The sequence below is a fragment of the Tupaia chinensis genome, unplaced genomic scaffold, assembly GCF_000334495.1.
Source record: "Tupaia chinensis unplaced genomic scaffold, TupChi_1.0 Scaffold000635_1, whole genome shotgun sequence".
In the NCBI taxonomy this organism is placed as follows: Eukaryota; Metazoa; Chordata; class Mammalia; order Scandentia; family Tupaiidae; genus Tupaia; species Tupaia belangeri.
Window position 1 is genome coordinate 154,094 of NW_006160155.1, and position 25,318 is coordinate 179,411.

A 25,318-nucleotide genomic window follows, 5' to 3' on the forward strand; every position below is an offset into this window, starting at 1 on the left:
AACCTAAAAATTATTTGGTAATAGTTGGGGCTGGCAGATGGCATGGTGGTTAAAGGCAGTGGATTCCCACATGGTCCACTGTGTTTCCAATCCCAGACCTAGTGGCTCGCTTTTTTTGCTTTCCCTTGTGCTCTCTCTCTGGTCAAATTTTAAAATAATAATATTTGATAATAGCTACAAATAAATTAATTAAAATGTACATATTTTAAGGTTCATTTTTTTTTTTAAGAATTATTGTACATGGGGCCAGCAGGTGGCATGGTGGTTAAAGGCACTGGACTTCCACATGGTGGCCCACTCTTCAAGTCTTGGACCTAGTGTATTGTTTTCTCACTTTCTTTCTTTCTCTCTCTCTCTCTCTTCTCTTTGGTCAAATTAAAATAAAGTTAAATAAAATCGTTCTTAAAAGAATTATTGTATTCAGTTTTACTTATCATTGTTATTAATTTTTTAAAGAAGTTGCCACAGGGCACATGAATTCAGCAGACACCAGAGACAGGGAGAGAGAGCAAGTGAGAACGCAAGCTGTCAGGTCCAAGATTTGAACTGCTATTGGCCATGTGGGAGTCCAGCCTCTTAACCACCATGCCACCTGCCAGACCTGAGTTTATTTTTTTAGAGAAGCATAACTCTTTCTTAATTAGACCTTTATTAATATCTTAAAATTTTCGCTTAACAGATGTCCATGATATTTTTGGTTCCTTAACTTTTCAATGAATGGAGCTCCCTCTAGCACATCAGAAATAAGAATAAGGACCAGCAGTTAGCGTAATGGCTATGTCGCTGGACTCCCACGTAGTCGACTGTGATTCGCATCCCGGACCCGGTGGCTTAAAACTCAACTCCAGGCGCGTGTGCGTGCGTGCCCAGGATCCCGAGAGGAAAATGCAGGAGAAGGGATTGTGGCATGGCCATCCCCCCTGGGGAGTGATTTCTCGCTTTCTGTCTCTATGTCTCTCTTTGTCTGTCTGGCGAGTGCACGCACCCTATAGGCAAAACCTCTCCCAAAAATAAGAAATAAGAATAGTAAATAAAAACCAACTAAGTCATTAGGAATGGTACAGCATTGATTAGATAAAAGTCTTTTCACTTAATTTACTACTACTGGAACTCATGGATGGGAGCCAGCAGGTGGTATTATGGTTAAGGTGCCAGACTCTCACATGGCTGACTACCGTTTGACTGCCAGACCTGACAGCTTGGAAATCATGCCAGGCACGTTTGTGTGCATGTCCATCCCAGGAGGAAAGTGGAGGAGAAAGGATCAGGGCATGATCATCCACCCTGGGAGGCACTGCCTCTCTCTCTCTCTCTCTCTCTCTCTCTCTCTCTCTCTCTCCCTCTCTGGTGAATGCACCCTATGGGAAAAAAAAAAGAGAGAGAGAGCAAGAGAGAAAAGTTATTCATGCCATTTTTTAATTTGTTTCCTCTTTTTTTAAAAAAAAAATTAGTTTTAGTGTTCATCAGTGGCATTGTTTTAATTACAGTACTTCATTCAGCTAGTTTCATTATTGTGCTTTAATTTGCACACACCAGAGTACAGTGGATTTGAAGTGACTGGGAAAATGTCTTAAAGTATTGCGATGTCATATTAATTTATGCAAACATTGGTGTTTTTATACTTTTTCACATTTCACCTTTACTTTAACTGGCTGCATGATCTTGGACAAGTTAACTTCTCAACCCCCACTTCATCTGCCAATGGTATAGGAAAAGAGCAATACCTTATCTACCCTTTTGTGTTCAGGGCAGTGGCTCTTATAACAAAAGACAGATTAACAAGTGAAAAGCATACAGATTTACTTAAAATGTAAATTTTACATGACTGGAGAGCCTTCATAAGGAAATGAAGACCCAAAGAAACTTTTAAAACATTTTTTACAGTAGGTTTGACTAAAAAGTGACCTGTTCCAGAGAAATATGCTAGGGTGTAGAGTGTGAGGCAGGTGTAGTAAACTGGGAAAGTTTAAAAAGACCTGTTTATTCGAATTCCTTTCTGAGTTCCGTAGTTTTTGGAGACAGAGATGTTCCTCTATAGGGAGAGAACCTCTTATATGAGAGTCTTATGACCTACTTCTGAGTAGAAGGCCAGGAGAAGGTCAGAGAGACCTTCTTTTGTCTGCCATTTTCTTAAATTTCTTCAGCCTAAAATATGTAATTGGCCGCTCTTTTCCACTCCTAATATGAGAATGAAAACCATTCTCAGCATTCAGACTGTCAACATTCCAGAAAATGTCAACATCACTCTGAAAGGTCGGAAAGTTACTGTGAAGAGTCCCAGAGGAATTGTGAATAGACACACACATCCTATCAATCAATGTAGAACTCCTTGGAAAGAAAAAGAGGAGGTTACAAATGGTAGGAAACTAGAGAGGAACTGGCTAAGATTTGCATTGTAGTCATGTACTGAATATGAGCAAGGGTTAGTTACACTAGGCTTCTGTAAAAAATCGGGTCTATGTTTGCTCGTTTCCCCATCAACGTCGTCATTGAGGAGAATGGGTCTCTGGTTGATATCTGAAATTTCTTGCATGAAAAATACATCAAGAGGGTACAGATGTGACCGGGTGTTGCTTGTTTAGTATTTCAGGCCTAGAAAGATGAGTTGATCCTTTAAGGAAACGATTGAACTTGTTTCAAATTAAGCTGCTTTCATTCAATAAGCCACAACAGTTAAAAATAAGGGTATAAGAAAATTTGGGGGTAGTATCTATGTGTCTAAAAAAGGGAACAGTTTACCTGGTAACAGTTTAGCAGGTTAATTAATAAGATCTAAGAGTTCTCTAGCTATGCTGGGTGATTTCTAAGACCATTATGTGATATTTTCAAGATATAATAAAAGACAACCATTGATTTTGGGGAAAAATATTTAATGTGCCACATTGCCATATTTGGGAATAATATAACCAGAACCTCCCCAGTAAGGATGATGATAATAATACCCAATTGATAAGGATGAAATGAGATATGATATAGAAGTTGTATAGAATAATGTCTGGCCCACAAGTAACAGTAAGTATTTGTCATAAAGATATTTTTATTAAGTACTAGCCTCTGTTAAACTATCTATGTCTACATATAGTGTGTTTATTCTAAAGTTTACTTACCCCCTATAAATTTATTTATTTGTAGTTAAAGGATTCCAAAAGAGAAAATGGATCTCACTAAAACAAAACACTGTATATAAAATAAATGTCTTTGATGAATAGTTTATTTGATGTAAAAATGAAGGCAATTGCTTATAATTCATTAGAATAGAACTGTGTACAGGCAACATCATAATTTAGAAAAAGCAGTTACACCTTGCTTTTATGGTTGAGTTACACTGAATAGATAGCATCTGTCTATTCCCCTGCTGTTCAGGAATACTTAAGAGAGCTGACCTTCTCATTTATATAAAATACAAAGTGATTTGTTAATTCAGTGATAAGAATCAGAAGCTTCAGCTTGATTTCTAGGCTCATAAATTACTATCTGTTATGTAACACAGAAAATACTTAACTTGCTTTTTGAAAAATTTTGTCTCATGTGTACCAAACTAGTATTTCTGAGGGGTTTTTTTATTATTATTATTATCATAAGACATACAAAATTATTCTTTTTCTTCTAAGTATATCTTTGGAGGAAAGTTTAAATCTTTTGGGCATCTAAAAAAGACCTTACCTGTCTGGCTTCTACCTGCCTTTCTTACTTCACATAATCCCTGTGCGTCAGCCATATTGGCTTTCTTTCGAGTTTTATTCTCCTCTGCTAGGACAACTATATTCCCACCTCCGTGTACCTACAGTTTCATCATATTTTGTCTCCGTCATGACCTCCTTGCTTGGTCAGTTCTGTCCACATGCTGTTCGGAGTTTCAAAAATAAATATTGAGACAGCCCTGCTTTACTAGGAACCATGTACACGAAAGGAACAAAAGTTCTTCTTCCAGGAACCTTTCTTTCTATTGCAGAAGAGGGTGTAGAGGGGCTGGCAGGTGTCATGAGGGTTAGGGGTGCTAGACTCCCACATGGCTGACCGCAATTCAAGTCCTGGACCTGGTGGCTTGCTTTCTCATTTTTCCTCTTCCCTCCTTACCTCTCTCTCTCAGTCTGTCCCTCTCTAGTCAAATTTAAATAAAGTTAAGCAGTTCTTAAAAAAAAAAAAAGAAAAAAGTATGTAGGGCATAAAAACAAATATATATCAGGCTACATTAAGTACTTTATAGAAGAATAAACCAGCGAAATTTGTTAATGGACTATAATTGGTTGAGGAATACTCAAAAACAGGGTACTCATGGAAGATTTCTTTAAGGCAGAGACTGAACAGGTAGAAATTGAAGCAGCAAGGCATGTATGTCTGTGTTTGGTGTGTGTGTGTGTATGTGTGTGTGTGTGTGTGTATTTATATCCGACATACCAGTATTTCAGGCAGAGGGAACACTAGAGTACAACATGCTTAATGTTTTGGAGATGAGAGAGGATATATGTGAGGTGGGTATATGTTAGGGATATTTCTGTAGCCCTAAAACCAATAGTTAGCATATAACATATGATCAGTAAGTATTTTTAACAATTATTTTAAGAATTATTTTGGGACCAGCAGTTAGCGTAATGGCTATGTCACTGGACTCCCACATAGTCGACTGTGGTTCGCTTCCCGGACCCGGTAGCTTAAACTTACACCAGGTGCGTGTGCGTGCATGCCCAAGGTCCCAAGAGGAGAATGGAGGAAAAGGGATTGCGGCGTGGCCATCCTCCCTGGGGGGTGATTTCTTGCTTCCTATCTCTCTGTCTGGCGAGCGCACGTGCCCTATAGCAAAAACCTCTTAAAAAAAAAAAAAGAATTATTTTATCTAACCTTAATTTATTTCTTTTAATTTGATCAGAGAGGAACAGAGTGAGTGACGGGGGTTGGGGGGAGTGAGAAAGCAAGCCACTTCTGCCGGGATTTGAACTGCATTTGGCCATGTGGGAGTCCAGCGCCCTTAATCTCCATGCCATCTGCCGGCCCCACATTGGAACATTTTAGTGCAGAATTCTCCTTTTTATGTTTCTTTTATTATGTAACAAGGCACATATGCATGCCATAGAAACAGAAAGGGAGACCAGAGTGAGAAACCTTCCCCCAGTGGGGCCTGATCATAGACTTGCCATGGTTTTTTAAAGTAACCAAGAAACTTCAGAATTATTCCTCAAATTCCTCTTATTTATCACCATTACCACAGTTCGAAGTTATTTTTCATTTGTATCAGTCAGAACTTATTTCAAAGATAATTTATATATTATCATTTTCTTGGCTTTGGGGATTTATTATTGTCCCATAGTTCAAGTAAAGTGACACAGATCCAGTTTGGTACAGACCATTCTATGTAACACACCTGAGATAAGCCAGAGTTTATCTCAGTCCCCAAAACAAGTACTTTTCCCTTTTTTTGTTGCTTAAAGGTTTTTCCATAGGGCACGTGCTCTTTCCTGAAAGAGAGAGAGAGACAGTGAGAGGGAAGATGAGAAATCACCCTCCAGGGGATGGCCACGCCACAGTGACTTTTCCTCCTGAGATTTTGTCCATGCAGGAGCACACACACACACCTGCTGTGATTTTTAAGCTGTCAGGTCCTGGACTTGAGAGTCAGCCTGTGAGAATCCAGTGCCTTGACCACACCACCTGCTGTGTGTGTCTCCATTATCTATCAACCTTATCTTTAGGACTATCCCACAGATCCCACCTAGTGGTTCTTCCCTGACTATATTTCTGATCAAAATATATATGAGAAAGAAGAAGTAATTAACCAAACTTGATCCAAATAGTTTTTCTTCTATTTTTAGCTATAGGATGTGTGTGCTTTCCTGAAAGAGACTAGAGAGAAAGAAGTAAAGTGAGAAAGCATCCCTTCCAGGGCAAATGGCCACACCGCAGTCATCCATTCACCTCCAGTCTCCTCTCAGGATTTTGGGCTTGCGTGCACACACACCCAGCATGTTTTACAAGACACTGGGTTGGAGACAAACCATGTAGGGAGCTATTTGGGTTCTCATGGCCTTAATCACCACACCAGCTGATGGGTTTGATTTTTAGTTTTTACTGAAATACACATACACATATATGTATGATATTGTTGCATTTAAAACTTTCATGAATATAAAAACATTAGTTTGTTTTTTTTTTTTTTAGATATTAAGTTGGTCAGTGGGTTTTGTAGAATGTCACCTTCGATTTTATATTCAATTTAAATAGTTTTATCTGTTTTTTCTTCAAACATACATATAAATGCTCTACCTTAAACACGGTGAGAAGTAATTTTTTTCTGAATAATATTCCATGAGAAAAGAATCTAATGTCTAAATCAGTAGGAAAGTATAAGGATAGGCAAAATCAAATAGTTTTCCTTACTATGAGACAAAACCTTTTCTTTTACAAAACATCTTTTTAAATTTCAAGAGACAGTAGAATTCAGTAGGTCATCGTTTTGTAATCAAGAGAGAAACATTTTCATTGCTAAATTAAACACTTTTTTTTTTAAATTTCTTATGTCAACTTTCAGGGCCAGCAGGCAGTGTGGTGGATAAAGGTGCTGGATTCCCACGTGCCGACCATGGTTCAAGTCCCGTACCTGGTGGCTTGCTTTCTCGCTTTTCCTTTCTCTCTCTCTCTCTTTCTCTCTCTCTCTCTCTCTCTGGTGGTCAAATATAAAAAATAAATAAATAAAAATTAAAAAAAAAAAAAAAAAACAGGGACCAGCAGTTAGCATAATGGCTATGTCACTGGACTCCCATGTAGTCGACTACGGTTCACGTCCTGAACCTGGTGGCTTAAAACTCATGTCGGGTGCGTGTGTGTGCGTTTTTAGGTTTGATTTTTACTTAACTCTTATACAGATATATATTTGGTATTGCTACTTTAAAAGTTGCATCAATATAAAAACATTTTTTAGATGTTCATTTGTTAGTGGTTAGGTATTTTTATAATATAAATGAATAATGGGGAGATTCCTATTGAAGTCACACAGTTTTTTTTCTAGAACACTAGTTATGATTATATATTCAATGTAAATGGTTTTATCTCAGAGTACCAGATTATCCTATTTTACCTTCTTCCCTACTTTGTACAGTTTAGATATTCCTTGCACAGTTTATACACTCTACTGCAGAATTGTTCCTAATAAACGTGAAATCTGCAAGGTTTTCGTTTGTGCCTTTTCTATTGTGAAGTTGTCCCTTTAGGATGATAGAGTATGTTGTAGCTGTCCTAGTAAGGTGTTCCTTTTATTCCATGAATGGCAAACCACTTAAAATATTTCAAGTAAAACTATAATGATCAGTCCTGGTAATCTCCATTTTACTGAGAATGTCTTTGTCTAAAATTATGTCATCACAGTGGACGGTCAGCCAGGAAGTTCTGTCTAGCAGATGAATGAATACAAGAAGTACTGAATTGCTAGTAAAAGACACGATTGTAATATTGAAGTACTGCTGATGGGGGTTACCAGTTTTCTGTCTTTAAATTTATAAGACATCTTTCATGATTAAAGTAAGAAATACTTACAGAGTAAGTCCTTAGAGTAAACTAACTATAAACTTGAGAAGCCAGAAATGGAAAATAATATTTCCTTCTAATAATGCCATTTAAGTCCCCAGTTTCTCTTGGTTCAACTGCTAAACATTTGTTTGTCTCAAAAGCTGTTAGCAAAAACAATAAGTATACTTCTTGCTTTACCTAACATTTGATTTTTAAATTATTTTTAATCAATACATAATGTACATATTTATGGAGTACATTGTGATTTTTCAGTTTATAAATACAATGCGAAACAGTCATATTTGGATAAGTAGCATTTCATCATCTCAAATATTTATCATTATTGTGTTGGAAACATTCAGAATCTCTTATTGCTATTTTTATTTATACAGTGTAACTAAATATAGTTACCCTACTGTGATATAGAACTCTAGAACCCATTCTAGTTCATTTAATTGTAGTTTTATATGTGGCTAACATCTAATTTGATTTGCACATTTATTCTGTTTTGCAACTTTCTTATCTCTGAAGTCTAAATGGCTTATGTAGCCCTGTGTTGTTATAATTGTCAGAATAAAGGCTTTGATTATTTTGGCAAGGAAAAAAGCCCTGGCAATACCTTTTGCATTTCAATTTATTGTTTCAATCTGATTTGAAATGTGAGATATTTTAGATATCCCTATCTTAATACTAATCCTATATTTTTAGAATTATCTATTTAATTTTATTTATTATTTTTTAATTTGCTATAGGGCACATGCATTCTCCAGAGACATAGAGAGAGGAGAAAAGTAAGAAGCAAGCCCTCAGGTCCAGGACTCAAACTGCTGTTGGCCATGTAGGAGTCCAGCACTTAAACCACCACACCACCTGCTGACCCCCAATCCTGTTTTTCAGAAGCATAACATCTTACAAACATATATTACCTTTTTATCTGACATAAAGCATTACACATAGTAGATATTCAATATAATTAATGATTTGGAACTCATACATTTTGTAGGAGCTTAATCTTCTGCTTTTTCATCTACTTCCTCAGATTTGTATTAACAGCTGTAACATTATAATTAATGGTAAATTCAGTATGCATATATTTTACAGTAAAACCTAGTAAAACATTTTTGCAATATTGCTTTTCGAATCTTAGCTTCCTAATAATAGTATATCCTATCTTTACTACATTTTTGTTGTACAATAATAATTGTTTTTTTTTTTTTCTTTGAGAGAGAGATTTTGCTATAAGGCACAGATGCTAGCCAGAGAGACAGAGACAGAAAGTGAGAAATCACCACCACCACCACCCCACCCCCAGGGATAATGGCAACACCATAATACCTTTTCCTCCATTCTCTTCTCTGGCTTTTGGGCACACATGCGTCCGGCTTGAGTTTTAACCCACTAGGTCTGGGAATCAAACCACAGGCGACTGACTACATGGAAGTCCAGCAACATAAATATTATGCCATCTGCTGGTCCCTCAGCATTTTCATTTGCTGTATTATAGCCTGTTAACTAAAAATAAATTGACCTTTAAAATGGAAAACAAAGGACCAGCAGGTAGTATAGTGGTTCAGGCACTGGACTCCCACAGAGGAGAATGGAGGCTTGGCCATTCCTGAAGTAGGGGCATGATTTCTCACTTTCCCTTTTCCTTCTAGTGCACACACCCTATGGCAAAAATAAATCAATAAAAATTCTAAGCAATAGGATAATTTTTTTCCCTTTTTTTTCTTTCTTTCTTTTTTTTTTTTTTTGTTTTGTTTTGTTTTGTTTTTTGTTTTGAAGGTTTTTGCCATAGGGTGCATGTGCTTGCAGGCCATGCAGTGAAAGGGAAACTGAGAGATTACCACCCATGAAGGATGGCTACCCTGCACTCCCTTCTCCTCGCACATATGCCCAGCCTGAATTTCAAGCTACCTGATCCAGGACTTGAACCTTGGTCGGCCATGTAGGAATCCAGCACCTTAATATAGGTCAGATATGCTATCTGTTGTGACTTTGGATCTCTGCTGGTTATTGAATTATTATGTGGATTAACTATTGCCTTTTAAAGTTCTTGACTTTAAAAGCTTTGTCTGCTTGAAGTCTTACATAGATTCATTACAGGTTTCAAGAACATTATAATTCTTTTTTGGTATTTCTTTTTATTATTTTGTTTTTATACCAGAGTACCAAGTCCTAAGCAGCAGCAAATTTAGAACATTGCTTTGGATAGTTTTATGCTGTCATCATTAATTTTCTAAACATTAGACAAAGACTCTGAATTATTCACCTATTGTAGGAATCATGGAAAAATTAATGAGAAAATTAAAAGTCATTCAACATTATTAAGAAGAAAATCTTTGTATTTTGGGGTATGGCCAAGGAAAATAAGATCTGTTCTTAATAGTACGTTTAGAGTTTATCAGCCATGTGGTAGTCCAGCATCCCAACCACCACGCCACCTCCCAGCCCCTCTCTTCTTTTTTACCACTAAATTTTTGTCATGGTGTGTTGTCTTATTTTACATCCTTCTAAACCACCTTAAAAATCCCTGTCAGGGAAATCAGCAGGTGGTGTGGTGGTTAAGGCACTGGACTCCCACATGGACAATTGTGGTTCAAGTCCCGAACCTGGTGGCTTGCTTTCTCACTTTCCCGCTCTCTCCCTTGCTCTGTCCTTCTCTGATCAAATTAAAATAAATAAAGTTAAATAAAATAATTTTTAAAACAAAAATAATAATATAATGTAAGAACATTTCAGTGTTCTTAGAAATTAGATTATTTGAAAACACAAAGATCCTAAGTGTAATGTAAATGTCATAAGCAAAACGTCTTTTTAGTTCAACAGCTATATTGAACTAAAAAATATTATTGCTTTTGTGATTAATCTGAATAGGTATAATCTTATAAGCATGTAAAGATTCTTACATACATATGTTATTTGTACATTTCCAAAATTATACTTGTAAAAACTATTTGTACTAATGAACAGTGATCAGCAAGAAACATTTCAATAATATATATATAATTTGGTAGATAATACACAGTTTTTTCCTCTATCCTTTCTATTCCAGTTTCTGGAAACTTTCATCTTTGTAAGGACTGCCTGTGGATGTACTCTTGGTTTGTTAAAGTAAGATTCTAGGGGCCAATAGATGATGTGGCAGTTACGTCACTGGCCTCCCCCATGGCTGACTGCAGTTTGAATCCTGGACCCAGTGGCTTAAAACTCACTCCAGGCATGTGCATTTGCATCCCCAAGATCATTGGAAGAGAGTGGAGGAGGAGGAGAAGGGATTGTGGTGTAGCTGTTTCCCCTAGTGGATGATTTCTCACTATCCCTCTCATTGTCTCTGTCCCTGTTTCTCTGGTGAGCGCATGTGCTCTAAGGCAGTAACCTAAAAAAGAAAAAAGAAAAAAAAAAACTGTCCTTCTCTGATCAAATTAAAATAAATAAAGTTAAATAAAATAATTTTTAAAACAAAAATAATAATATAATGTAAGAACATTTCAGTGTTCTTAGAAATTAGATTATTTGAAAACACAAAGATCCTAAGTGTAATGTAAATGTCATAAGCAAAACGTCTTTTTAGTTCAACAGCTATATTGAACTAAAAAATATTATTGCTTTTGTGATTAATCTGAATAGGTATAATCTTATAAGCATGTAAAGATTCTTACATACATATGTTATTTGTACATTTCCAAAATTATACTTGTAAAAACTATTTGTACTAATGAACAGTGATCAGCAAGAAACATTTCAATAATATATATATAATTTGGTAGATAATACACAGTTTTTTCCTCTATCCTTTCTATTCCAGTTTCTGGAAACTTTCATCTTTGTAAGGACTGCCTGTGGATGTACTCTTGGTTTGTTAAAGTAAGATTCTAGGGGCCAATAGATGATGTGGCAGTTACGTCACTGGCCTCCCCCATGGCTGACTGCAGTTTGAATCCTGGACCCAGTGGCTTAAAACTCACTCCAGGCATGTGCATTTGCATCCCCAAGATCATTGGAAGAGAGTGGAGGAGGAGGAGAAGGGATTGTGGTGTAGCTGTTTCCCCTAGTGGATGATTTCTCACTATCCCTCTCATTGTCTCTGTCCCTGTTTCTCTGGTGAGCGCATGTGCTCTAAGGCAGTAACCTAAAAAAGAAAAAAGAAAAAAAAAAATACCTGTAAAAAATTAATGGAATGGTTATTTTAGAGTTTTACTTTATGTTTGTTTCTGTCATAACTTGAGTGAATATATCATAAACTCCTAAATTATTTTTACTTTAGAGAAACAAACAAAAGTTCAAAAGATACCTTCCCTTTGAAAATGTACTTAAATTTAATTTTATTTATTAATTCATTTATTTTAATATGTCCAGAGAGAGAGACACACACACACATACATGAGGGGCAGAGGGAGTGAGAAAGCAAGCCACCAAGTTCAGGATTTGAACCACGATTGGTCACGTGGGAGTATCCAGTGCCTGAACCACCATATCACCTGCTGGTCCCTACTTTTTTTGTTCTTTGTAATTATTTATTCATTTATTTTTTTAGAGAGATTTTTGCATTAGGGCACATAGGCTTGTCAGAGAGACAGAAAGCCAGAAATTATTCCCTAGGGAGGATGGCCATGCTGCAGTCCTTTCTCCTTTATTCTCCTCTTGGGATTTTGGGCACACACACACACATGCCCGGCATGAGTTTTAAGGCACTGGGTCTAAGACTTGAACCGCTATCTACTACGTGGGAGTCTAGCAATGTAACCACCATGCCATCTATGTCCCTTATGATTATTTTGTATTGCCAGAGGGTATGAGAGATAGAAAACACCTTCTAATGGGGCATCACCATGCCATGATCCTTTTTCTTCCATTTTTCTATCCTGCCAGAATTTGGGGCACACATATACCTGGTACATGTTTTTCAGCTACTGGAGTCAGGATTCAACCAGTCTGGTTGGCCACGTCAGAACTGGCTCCCTATACACAGTGTTTAAGTGCTAGCTTATGAGGCTGCCCCCCACCTTTTTTTTTTTTTTTTTAGGTTTTCACCAAAGGGAATGTGAGAGAGACAGAGAAAGGGAAGTGAAATCACACCCCCAGGGGATGGCCACTCTGCAATTTCTCCTCCTTTATTTTCCTCTCAGAATTCTGGGCAAGCATGCATGCTCACACATGTGCCTGGTGGAATTTTCAAACCACTGGGTCCGGGACTTGGACTACAGTTGGCCATATGGGAGTCCCACCCCTTTGTCACAATGTCACCTGCTGGCCCTGGCCCTCTTTTTTTTCCTCCAAATTAATTAATTAATTTCTTGAGAGAATGTGAGTAAGTATGTTCAAAGGTGAGTGAGAGAGAGAGAGAGAGACCTCTTGACATGATGTCGTCACAAATCCCCTTCCCACAGCCCTCCATCTTGTTAGGGTCTTGGGTACACATGCCCAGCATGTTTCAGGTCAGCTCTGGATCCACACTTGTGATTGGCCTTTTGGCTTCCAGCATTGCAGTACACCTCCACCTGTGCCAATTCTTCAGTCTTCCTGAAATACACATTATAGTCAAGTTTTTAAAAATAAATTTTACTAAGACTTTTTAAGGAAAATGTGTTCAGAAAACAATGTTACAAAGTACTATGTATATTTAAGTCAATTTAAAAGTGTTACTGGCTGATAAAGAACTGCCATGCTTTTCTTCCCCTCATGATCCTACTGTTTCTGATTTTGCTTAATTTAATTTTATTTTTTGAGAGGTTTTTGCTGTAGGGCATGTGCGCACGCCAGAAAGACAGAGACAGAGAGACAGAAAGCAAGAAATCACCCCTAGGAGGGATGGCCACACCGCAGTCCCTTCTCCTCCATTCTTCTCTCAGGATCTTGGGCATGCACGCCCACATGCCCTACGTGAGATTAAGCCACCAATTCTGGGACTCCAACCTTGGTCGACTACATGAGAGTCCAGCAACATAGCCGTTAGGCCATCAGCTGGTCCCACTGTTTCTGATTTTAATTTGCAAAAGAAGGCAGAGCAAAAGTGGTTCCTTAGGTACTCAAGAAAATTTAAAGAAGTGTGGAAAATGTTCACAGTTATAAAATAAAACTACAGAGAAAACTTCATGCCTATTTTAAAATTTAGTTTTGCTTTCCATTTAAGAACTATGGGAAACATGTATTTATAATGTCTTGGAAGGATACGTAATTTTGCAAAATATGATCTTCTAAATTATTTTAGGCTACAGATGTTGAGATGTATTTTGTGGTATTCGTGTTTTCTATAAATTGATGTCTGGCGGAGCCTTCCATTCAGCTCTCTGACATCAAGAATTAGTAGAGGAGCGAGAGTTCTTGACTGGTTAGTTTCCACAATACAGCCATTTAGCACCATCTTATACAAAATGATGTATACTTTATCTAAATTAAACATTATGTCTAATTCACTCACTTGGCTGAAGTACTCATCTAAAATCTCTACAAAGTTATGGTTAAATTCATAAATAGCCGTTTCATTCTCAGAGCCATTAACTCCAACCACAATGAAGAGAGCGGCATACTGCCAATAGATCAACTTAAAATCCTTATATTCAGTGGAAGAGCATTGTTCACTGGCTCGAGAGAGACAACTCTTTATGACTTCTGTTTCCAGAAGTGTATGCTTATTAATCTTCATGTTCATAGTACTTAGAAAGTCGGGTCTGTCCTTGTTTGTTCACCATGAGAAAAGATTTTATCTTTTTTTTTTTTCTGGCCAATATTTTTCCAAATATTGTTGAAAAGTTAGAGGAAGGGTTAGTTGTAACTGGAATCTGTGTGTCTCCAGGACTGAGAGTCCTGGCAACAACTCTTCCTAGAGTCTCCCTCCCTCTTTCCCACAGATGCTCATTCCCTAACCCTCACTAGCTAGAGGTGCAGTCTTCCTCGGGGCAATCATTTTGGCTTTTAGTATGGTGTATCCATAGTTTTCTTCATAAATCATTTTCAGTGAGTTTTCATTCCAGGAGGTGCATGCATGAGAGAGGAAGAGTAGGAAAGTGAGAAATCACTCTCTAGTGGGGATGGCCATGCCGTAATCCCTCCTCATCCATTCTCCTCCTGGGATTCTGGGCACACAGGTACACACACCTGGCGTGATTTTCAAGCCATTGAGTTGGGTATTCAAACCTCACAGTCAGCCATGTGGGATCCAGCCACCTTAACTTCCATGTCAACTGACAGCCCCAGGAGTTTGTCCTTTCAAATAGAATCATTAGGAAAAGTCTCAGCCATGAAGGTAACATTTAAGTAAAAATTCCAAGTAACGAGTCATGGGCATATTAGGGAAGAAAACAGTCTAGACACTGAAAATAAACAGCAAGTACAATGTCTGTGCGAAGAACATAGCATGTTTAAGAAAAAGCCAGGAGGTTAATATAACTGTGTAGTGTGAGCAACAGGAATAATAGGATATGTAAAGGTCAAGAATTAAGAGACATATTAAAAAGACTTTGTAGGCCATTTTAAAGACTTTGGGTTTTGTTTTGTTTATTTTATTGTTTTACTTGGAACTATATTAAAAGTCTGTAGAGAGTTTTGCACAGGAGAGAAATATAACCTGACTTAGGGTTATTCTGGCTTCCATGTGGATAAAGAACTCAATGTGGCACAGATAGAAGTACAGAGATCAAGTTGTAGGTCATTGCAGTAATCCTGGTTAGAGATATGGTGGTGTGGGCTAGAATATTGACAGTGAAGATGGTGAGAAACAGTCAAGTTTTGGATATAATTTGCAAGTAAATGTATAGCATTCTTAAGAGAGAAAAATATGTCAAAGATGGAACTTCCATTAACTAAGATAGGGCAAATGGAGATAATTTAGTTTTATATAAAATATGGAAACTTTTAGTCTTGTAGCCTAGTGTCCCATAGCTAATATTGTAGTAACTTGTCTGTAATAAATGATAGGTATTATTGACTAATTTCACATTTCTCTTTATCATAGACTTGAATTAAACTTATACTTTGATCATTTCTTATAATGATTGAATTCATTTTAAGTACATTATTTTCATTAGTTATATCTTATAATGGATTATAGAAGCACATTAATGGAAACATGACTTACAGTTCTTTTCTTGCCTTACTAACATTCAAAAAAAATGAATATATGTATGTATAGATAGATTTTTGTCTCGCTTACATATTTGTACCCCTCTCCCCCCTTCTTGGCAAACTTGTTTGAAAGTATAGTGTTACAAGTTATGTCACGGGTATACTGGAGCACATGTGTTCAATCCAGTTCGTAAATGGAAGCAGCTGGTTTCCTGTGCAGTTAAGAGGAGGCTGAGATCTTCAAACTTCAGAACTCACTTCATTCAGTTTCTATCCTGTAAGCATGCTGTGATTTCAATTAGTGCAAATGTATAACAAGCTACTTTAATGACTTAAAAATTATTTTGTTTCAATACACGAACTGCTAAATCTGGTTAATTTTCTTTCTCCCCGCCTTAGTCCCTACTCACCCATCCTGCTTCTTGAAAAGAACATTATACCTGTAGTCTTAGTTTTATACTTGAGTCTGAAAAGGTCTTGGCAAGGGGGAAAAAGTTATCATCTCAAAGGGAAAAGCTGAATTCATACACAGGAACTGCAGGATTACTTTGGCGTTTTACTAGTCCCTTGTAACACTAGCAAGTCCCATAAATACCTAATGGAAAAACAGCAGAAAATGAGATCTGCAGCAGACTTTTGAGATCGAATTTATGTTGCTGAACATTTTTTTGAGGTTGAGTGTAAAGGTCAAAAGAAAGTGGATAGATTAAAGTTGCTGATTTTTGCAAACCTAAGGCCACTTTTAAAGGTTTCTCTTTCTGTAGCAAGAAAAATTTAAGATAAATGGCTTTATTTCATTAGCTAAAATGTCATGTCTTCATCTAATATCTGTTGCCTGAAACATTTAGTAATTCAGTAATATTTACATGCAATAAATAAAATCCTCAATCTACTTTAATCTAGAAAAATAATAAATTATAGATCTAAGAACAGCAAGATGACGAATGAATATACACATTTATTTCAACTATGGTATATGTACATATTTTTAAATGATTTATCTTGGATGATATAGAAGGAAAAGATAAAAATCAAAATTTTCCCTTTTTTAAGTATAGGTTATTGACCCAGCAATGTAATTAGCAACTATCTTTTTTTTTTTTTTGCTATAATTATCTTGTCTGTTACACTGTTACAGTTAAGGTAAATGACCCAAGGAAAGAACAGTGGCATCTTTTAGCATTAAAACAAATTTGTGGATGCTTTTACTGGTCTTATTAGCTTCTGAACCATATTTTTAATGCTATATCACTGTTGTAAGCCAAGGAATGTTGTATGTCAAGGAATCTGTGAGTTGCTAGGGTACTTCAGACTTTGCGCAGTGAACAGTGAGCTGCCATTGCTGCATACCTGTCTTGAGCTGATCGTACAGAAAGCCACAGCACTTGTTAACCTGAAGTTACAGCTTACTTATTTAATCTCCAGAGCTTTCCATTGTCTTTGATTTCATAGTCCAGATTGCCCAGTCATTAATACTTAGAATCAAAAGGATGAGGTAAAATTTTGTGACTTATTCCACTCATCACTGCATTACACTAAAGGTTTTTAAGGGAATTATCTGGCTAATGTCATAATTGAACAATAATACATGAAGTCTTTTCTTTTTTATGATTGTTGATAGTTAATAGTAAAATTCATTCATTCTATTTCTAGGAAAATGGATTATGGGAAACTAATGTTTATATTTTTCTTTTTGCATTTTTCATGAGAAATGTTATTATTTTGGTTTAAAGTTATATATTACATATTAACTGATTTTTTTGTGTGTCATGGAGTCACAAATGAATATAATTTTTTTGTATTATGGTTGATTTTTCAATTTTGCCTATTTCTATTCAGTATGACAACTATAATTATGAAAGTAGAGAGAGGTCATATATCTCATTAGTCACTGACAGCAAGTTCTCAAGCCAAGGTACCCTATATTTTTCCCTTTATGCCACATTTCCTCATTAGTTCTCACTACACTGTATAGGCAATTTCCTCCTCTTCACTTTTTGTATTTTATTACACTCTTAAAGTACAACTGTACTTCTCTTCTCAAGTGCCCTTTTCCATTCAGTACTGTTTCTACTCAAAGGTCCCAAGTGGGCAGTAACTTTGATTGGGAAAGAGGGAGAAGACGGCGTTGCAGTTATTGGTATTAAAAGACCCTTAGGAAGGTAGAGAGATGTAGTTTTGTCTCTTAAAGATACCCTTCCTCCTACATTCTCCTCAAGACAAAGGCTGTACCTTAAAATACTATATTCCATCCTCACATTAGGGGTGTCTTTGGGTTGCTTTTGATGTTACTGACATGAGAAACTTAAAAAAGCCAAAAAGTCCTTTACTTCTACAGTTTCAACAAATATGTACTCCCAAACCTGGATAAGCAATGCGTAGTGATCCATTCAGATATGATATATTGTAATATCCACTGTTAATGAATTTTTTTTTTTCTCGGAGAGATTTTTGCTATAGGATGTGCATGCCCACTGGAGAGACAGAGAGATACAGAAAGTGAGAAACTACCCCGCAGTGGGTGATGGCCACACTGCAACCCCTTCTCCATTCTTCTCTCAGGATTTTAGGCACACATGTACACATGCTCAGTGTGATTTTCAAGCCACTGTGTTTGGGACTCAAACCATGGCCAACCATGTAGGAATCTAGCACCTCAAATGCCGCACCACCTGCTGTCCCCCAAGATCTTTAGTATTTATTTTATGAAATTTTCCATTATTTTAAAAAATTATTTATTTTATTTATTTTTTTAATTTGACCATAGAGGCGGGTGAAAACCAAGAAAGCAAGCCACTGAGTCTGGGGCTCGAACCATAGTCAGCCATGTGGAAGTCCTGTGCCTTTAACCAACATACTACCTGCTGACCCCTCTGTTATGTTTTTTTACCTGGGCACTTTAAAATTGGGAAAAGAATGGTGAATTAGGCCACTTTTTTAAAAAAAATAGTTATTTTATTTAACCTTATTTATTTATTTATCTCAATTTGGCCAGAGAGGGACAGAGAGAGAGAGAGAGACAATGAGAAAGCAAGCCATTGAGTTCAGGACTTGAACCGCAGTTAGCCATGTGGGAGTCCAGAGCCCTTAACCACCACACCACCTGCCAGTCATCAAAATGCTGAAATTGTATAACCTATCAAAAAATATCCACTATCTTCTTTTTTTTTTTTTAAATTTAAGAGAGAGATTTTTTGCTATGGGGCATGTGAGCGTGCCAGAGAGACTTACAACAAGAAATCACCCCCAAAAGGGGCATGACCATGCCACAACCCTTTCACCTCCATTCTCTTCTCTAAATTTTGGGCATACATGCACATGTACCCAACATGAGTTTTAAGCCATTGGGTCTGGGCCTTGAACTGCGGTCGACTATGTGAGAGTCCAGCGAGGTAACCATTATGCCATCTGCTGATCCTCTGCTGTCTTTTTAACCTTGTTTATACATACCACATTCATTTAGGACACGTGTGCTTTTATTTTTTTATTTTAAAAATTACTGTATTTTATGCCAGGAAGAGGTATGTGTGCACACATGGGAGAGAGAGGAGAAAGAGAGAAAGAATCCTCCAGCAAGCCCTGATTATGCCACAGTCCTTTTTGTTTAAGTAGCATTCTCCATCCTGGGCATGTTTGTGTACACATCCAATGTATTGCTGCTGGAACCAGTTTTTGAATCCTAGTCAGCCATGCGAGATTAGGTTCTTCTGCCCTGCACTTAATCACTATACTAGAGGGTCAGCCCCTAAGTCACCTGTTTTTCTTGAAAAAATACACTATAATATTTTGTTTAGCTTTCCATCAGAGACTTTGGAAAAGACCTCACGGTATTGTAGTGTGTCCCAAACTTTGAAATATCTGGCCTTAAAAAATAAAATAAGGAAGAGCCAATAGAAAATTAGAAGAACCTCGGGGCCGGCAGGTGGTGTGGTGGTTCAGGACGCTGGACTCCCACATGGCCAACTATGGTTCAAGTCCTGGACGTGGTGGCTTGCTTTCTTGCTTTCTTTCTCTCTCACTCTATCCCTCTCCAGTCAAATTTTAATAAATAAATAAAGTTAAATAAAATAATTCTCAAAAAAAAAAAAAGAAAAGAAAAGAAAATTAGGAAAACCTTTAGAGTAGTTTAAAAAGAGGCCAGGCATGGTGACACATCAGTGATGCTACTCTCTGTGATGTTAAGAACACATGAGAAGGCCTTGGATTGTCATCCTGAGGTCTTCCTTATACACTGTGGGCATATGCATGCCTTTAATCCTGGCTGGCTGAGGGTAAATCACAGCATGAAGACCCTGTCCGTGTACGACCCTGTCCGTGTGTGTGTGTGTGTGTGTGTGTGTGTGTCTTTTGTGATCTCTTTCCCATGGAAGAAAAATAAATAAACTTAAGCAAAAAGAATTCTTGAAAAGGAACACAGGGAAACCCATATAGACAGTATCTTTTACATTCAACATGTTATTTGACTTATCTAAAAATTATTTAACAGTGTCCCCACACCATAGTGCACCACCAGCCTCAGCCATACTAGATGGTGGTCATACTTACACTCATTCCATTAGATTGGTTTCCACAAACAAACCCAGAACCTTTCCAGGTGGGTCAGCTTCACATGGTGCCGTGTTACTGTTGCATGTCTGCTCTTGTCTAGCCCCCAGCAAATTCTTATAGTCACTAAACTTAGTCATTCACAAAGGAGACTTAATCTACCCTTGCCTAGTGATTGGATATCGCATCCTAACTAATAATGAATTAATGTGTTAACTTATGACCTGCAGTAAGAAATATGAAATATATATATATATATATATATTGCCTAAAATATTTAATCTGAATCTAATCATGGACTCAAACTAATCTTTACTGTTGTACATTTCTATAAGACAAGGGCTTGGAATCCTTAAACATGCCACTGTGTGAAAGACAAAGTAGGGCAGGTGGGAGGAGACTATTTCAGCTTAAGGGAGACTAAAGAGACTTGACAAGCAAATGTAAATACTAGATTCTTGACTGGAACTGCACCCAAAAATTTTCAAGCAGATAAAAGAAAGTAGCTATAAGGAACATCTTTGAGAGAGCTGAGAGATTTTAGATATGGAATATATATTCCATAATATTATAATGTGTTTATATAGAAAATTGTCCCTAGTCTTAAGAGATATATACTGACTGAGTCAGATGAGGTCATGGTGTCTGCAACTTTTTTTACTATCTTTCAGGGGAAAAAATGGTGTATGTTTGTGGAAACATGTTGCAATTGATATAGATAAATGGTCTAAGAGTGTTTATCTCACCATTCTCACTCATTTTGTTTTGTCTTGTTTTTGTTTGTTTGTTTTGTTTGTTTTTTTTTCCTATAGGTTTAATGTTTTCAAAAAGAAAAGTTGAGGGGAAACATACTGTATGTGTATGGTTGGGGTAGGCAGGTTTAGACAGAGCTCTACATATATCATGATCCTCCTGCCTCATCCTCCTGAGTACAGGTGCTCCTTCTGTACTCAGCTTTTTAGGGTGAGCCTGGAGTAAAACTTGGGCCTCCTGTTGAGTCTCAGCCAGCCGAGCAGCCGTATCCGGTGTACAGTACCACAGCTGGGCAAAACAAAAATCAAAAAAAATCCAGATTTTAAAAAGTTTGCTGTAGGGTGTGTATGCTTATAAGAGAGATAGAGAAGGAAAGTGAGAAAGCACCTCCCATGGGGGATAGGGGAGGAATGACCATTCCACAATCCCTTCTTCAGTCTCTCTCAGGATTTTGGACACACGTGCCCATGCACCTGATGTGTTTCTCAAGCTGTTGGGTCCCAAGCACAGTCAGCAATGTGATATCTAACTGCCTTAACCACCAAGCCACCACCTAGCCTAATAAATACATTTTTTAAAGTATGTTAGTAGTAGTAAATGAACACAGTAGATATATATATATTTTTTAAACTTTTAATGGGTAATTTTTTTTTTTCAGAAAATATTATTTACTTAGATAGTAGTGTTATTTCCTCTTCTAAAAAGTAATTTTTAAAAATTCAGATGTAAGGAGGGCTGGCAGGTGGCCCAGTAGTTAAGGGTGCTGGACTCCACATGGCCGACCGCAGTATGAGTTCTGGACCTGGTGGCTTGCTTTCTCACTTTTCCCCTCTCTCTCACTCTGTCCCTCTCTGGTCAAATTAAAATAAATAAAGTTAAATAATTCTTTACCCAAAAAAAGTTTTAAAAACTAAAAAATTTAGATGTTAGAAATGACGGCATCTGCAAAATTTTACATCTTTATTTCTAAATGCTAATGTAAACTGGACTTTTAAAGCACTAAGACTTTTTTTTAAGGATTATTTTATTCATTGTAGTTATTTTATTTTTTTGAAGTCAACTAGAGAGAGACAGAGATAAGGAAAGTAAGAAAGGAAGCTGCCAGGCTTGAGACTCAAACCATGGACAGCCATGTGAGAGTCCAGCTGCCTTAACCACCACGCCACCTGCTGGCCCCAAAGCACAAAGACATTTAACTGATCTAATTGGGATTCCACATTTAGCTTTGTTCAGAAGGTGAGTATTGACCATTTATTTCAATGGTGATGTAGAGTAGCTAATCATAGAGGCTCTTTAGTGAGTGTCCAGATTCAAACCCTGATTCTGTCACTTAACATATGCGTGATCTAGGACAAATCATTTGATATATCTGTGCTTCAATCTTGTTAAATATCAAGTACAGTAATAATAGTACCTATATGCTAGGGTTTAGTAAGGGTTAAAAGAGTGTATACACCCTCTGGCAATTTTTTAAAAGCCAAGGGCTAGCAAGTGGTGTGGTGGTCAAAATGCTGGAACCTACATAGCTGATTCTACAGTTCAAGTCCTGGACCCAGTAGCTTGAAAAATATGCTGGGATCTTATGCCTGTGAGACCAAAATTCCTAGAGGAGAATGAAGGAGAAGGATTTACTTTGTAGCCATCTCCCTTGGGTGACTTCTCACTTTCCTTTCTCTCTGTCTCTCCCCAGGAAGCTCACACGCCCTATAGCAAACTCAAACAACAAAATCAGAATGTTTAGATTTCAGTTAAATTCTTGTTTTAAAAACTTAGTTTTTTTTCCATCCTGTACTTTGTTGGTAGTATTCTGTTCACAAGGCATTCTTTGTAATAGGAATATACCTGGTCCTAAAAATGTTTAGAACCTATTATTATTCCAGACACAGAGAAAAATGGGATAATTTTTTTATTCCAACTGTATCACAGTACGATGGCTGAATCTGTGCAAAACTACTAAATGGTAAGTCACAGAATCAAACCAGTTTTGATTTTATCCTGTTTAAATGGCATTTACAGATGTTTTTAGACCTGGGACATACTATTATGTCTAATTCAATGAAACCAGCAGATGTAGGAAAAGTCTTACATAAGTAGGAGTGGTATACTGGAGTTTGGAACCTTTACTTGAAGATTCTTTAAAAGTCATATAAAATAATTTGAGTTCTTAGGATTTTTTTTTTTAATCACAAAAAGTCCACATCAACTTTGTCTTTCATAATGTTGAGCCCATATTTTGAAAGCATTAGAACATTTAGCCAATATTTCTAAAAATGAATCATGATGCCAAATACAATCTATATACTTCCAAATTCCTTCTTTTTATTCCTTCTTTTCAAATCAGTGGCATCTGGGTTTTAATAGGGAAGAAAATAAGCATGTTTTTAAAATGCTTAAGAGAAGATTTTCCAAATTAGATAAAAATGTTTGAGAAAATTTCATTACGCATTCATTACAATATTGATTTTATCAAAGCTGTTTTGTAAAAAATACCTATATACTAACTTTGAATAGATTCAACACATGGTATGTGTTATATAATTAATGATAGTGTAGAACTATGTTAACCCACAAAATATCGCCAGAGATTTATAATCACAAATGTACTAACAGAGAAGAAAGTTGTAGTAAAAAATGCAATCGTTTGTCTTTTTACATTCTCTCTTTATATCTGGAAGGTATCAGAAATATTTTATACCTATGCAGTATTTGTTCTCCCAGAACAAGGTTTTGGAGCCTAATTTAGGCTTTAATAGTTACACTTACCTCCATGAAGCCAGAACACAAAACAAAACAAAAAAATATTAATTCCTCTGTCTTGTACCTAAATCTCTTAATTGAAATGGGCTCAAAGTTCAAAGATTTGAAAACTGTTCATCTCTGCTTGATTAGAAATTTTTGTTTTTCTTTTGCTTTTTTTCTAAACCTTGGACAAGTCAGTTAGTTGATCTTTGTCTTAGCTTTTACCCAGAAATATCGAATAAGATGTTCCCAACGGCCTCTTCTAGCTTGAAAATCCTATTGATTTTTTTTTTCATGGTAACTCAGACATTGCTTCATTGCTTTTTAAGATGGAAATGCTATTATATATACTGAGGTATGAGGTATCACATCAGATTTTCACCTTGGAGATCTGTGATTATTTTAATTTTTATGTGCTATTTGTAAGGATTGTGTACTTTTCCATGTACACAATAATGTACTTTTCTATGGAATGTAGTGTCTTTTTATTTTAAAAAAATATCGTACATATCAACCACTCAAAATAATAGCCCTATGTAGAATTTTAACGGTAAGAGTCTGGCCTCGTAGCAATGGGTTTTAATCCTTGTGCATTGGAAGCTGAATCCCACATTGCCTCCAGTGAGTTTGAATCCTGGCCCCAGCAGCTTGAAAAACACACCACGTACATGTGTATGTATGCCCAAAATCCTAATAGGAAGGAGAAGTGGAAGAAAAAGGATTACCATATTGCCATGCCCCTGGCATCAGGGAAACTTTCTCTTTCTAGCAAGTGCAGGCACCACCCCTGGCAATACATTTAAAAATAATAACAATTTGGCAGAGGCTGTGCGTTCTCGTTGAAGAGAGAGAGAAGGAAAGTGAGAAAGCATCTCCTATAGGAGATGGTCAGTCACACAGTCCCTTCTCCATTTCTCTCTCCTTTGGGGATTTGGGGCACAGTGCATATGCACCCATGATGTTTTTGAAGCTCCTAGGTCTGAGACTCAAACGGTGCAGCCAGCCATGTAAGGCCGATTCAGCTGCCTTCACCATTCCATCAGTTGTCCCCTTTTCCCAAATAAAAGAACTCTAATAGTTAGATTTTAGTAATATGCAAGCAATTATCTGTTATCAATTAAATCTTGAAAACTGAATTTGCTCAGATACAATGAAAAAATCTGTGTGAGCTATTTATTCCTATAAAAGTCTTGCTAGTTGTAATTTGAGATAAAGATCTTACAGTGCCACTTTTTAGTGCCTTGTTCATGTAAGATGTGAGTGATAGAAATATCAATGCTTATTGAGTAAACAGTGTCTTTACTTGGCTCATCTATTTCCTTACATTTTAATTTTATTATGAAAGCTTTCAAACATACACAGAAAAGCAAAACCTATATATATATTTTTCCTTTTTCTTTTATCTACATTTATTTTATGCTGACTTTATTCCTGTGCCATAAGTTTTTGTTTCTTCAGTTTCTTGTGGGATATCTTTTTCTTCTATGTGACATCCTCTTCTGGCTTAGGAACAATTTGCTCCTTTTTAGTGAGGATCATCTCAGTGTGGCAGGGGGAGCTATGTATGGGTAACTCCACCCATGAGCTCTGTACATACGTGAGACGGCTCATCTTGGGTGCTTTGTTCACCTGAATGTGCTTAATGACCAGAGAGTCTACATCTAACCCCTTAACAGCAGTACTCTCTGCATTTTTTAAGCATGTACAGCAAAAATTCAGC

The 25,318-nt window shown here is 36.8% G+C and overlaps 1 protein-coding gene and 1 pseudogene across 1 annotated transcript in view; one reads left to right on the plus strand and one right to left on the minus strand.

The window, feature by feature from the left end:
• Positions 1-25,318, plus strand: part of ADK (adenosine kinase) — a gene marked incomplete at its 5' end in the record, with an annotated part of 331,594 nt that overhangs the window by 73,822 nt on the left and 232,454 nt on the right.
• On the minus strand, positions 13,700-23,628 carry LOC102480341 (AP-4 complex subunit sigma-1 pseudogene; annotated as a pseudogene).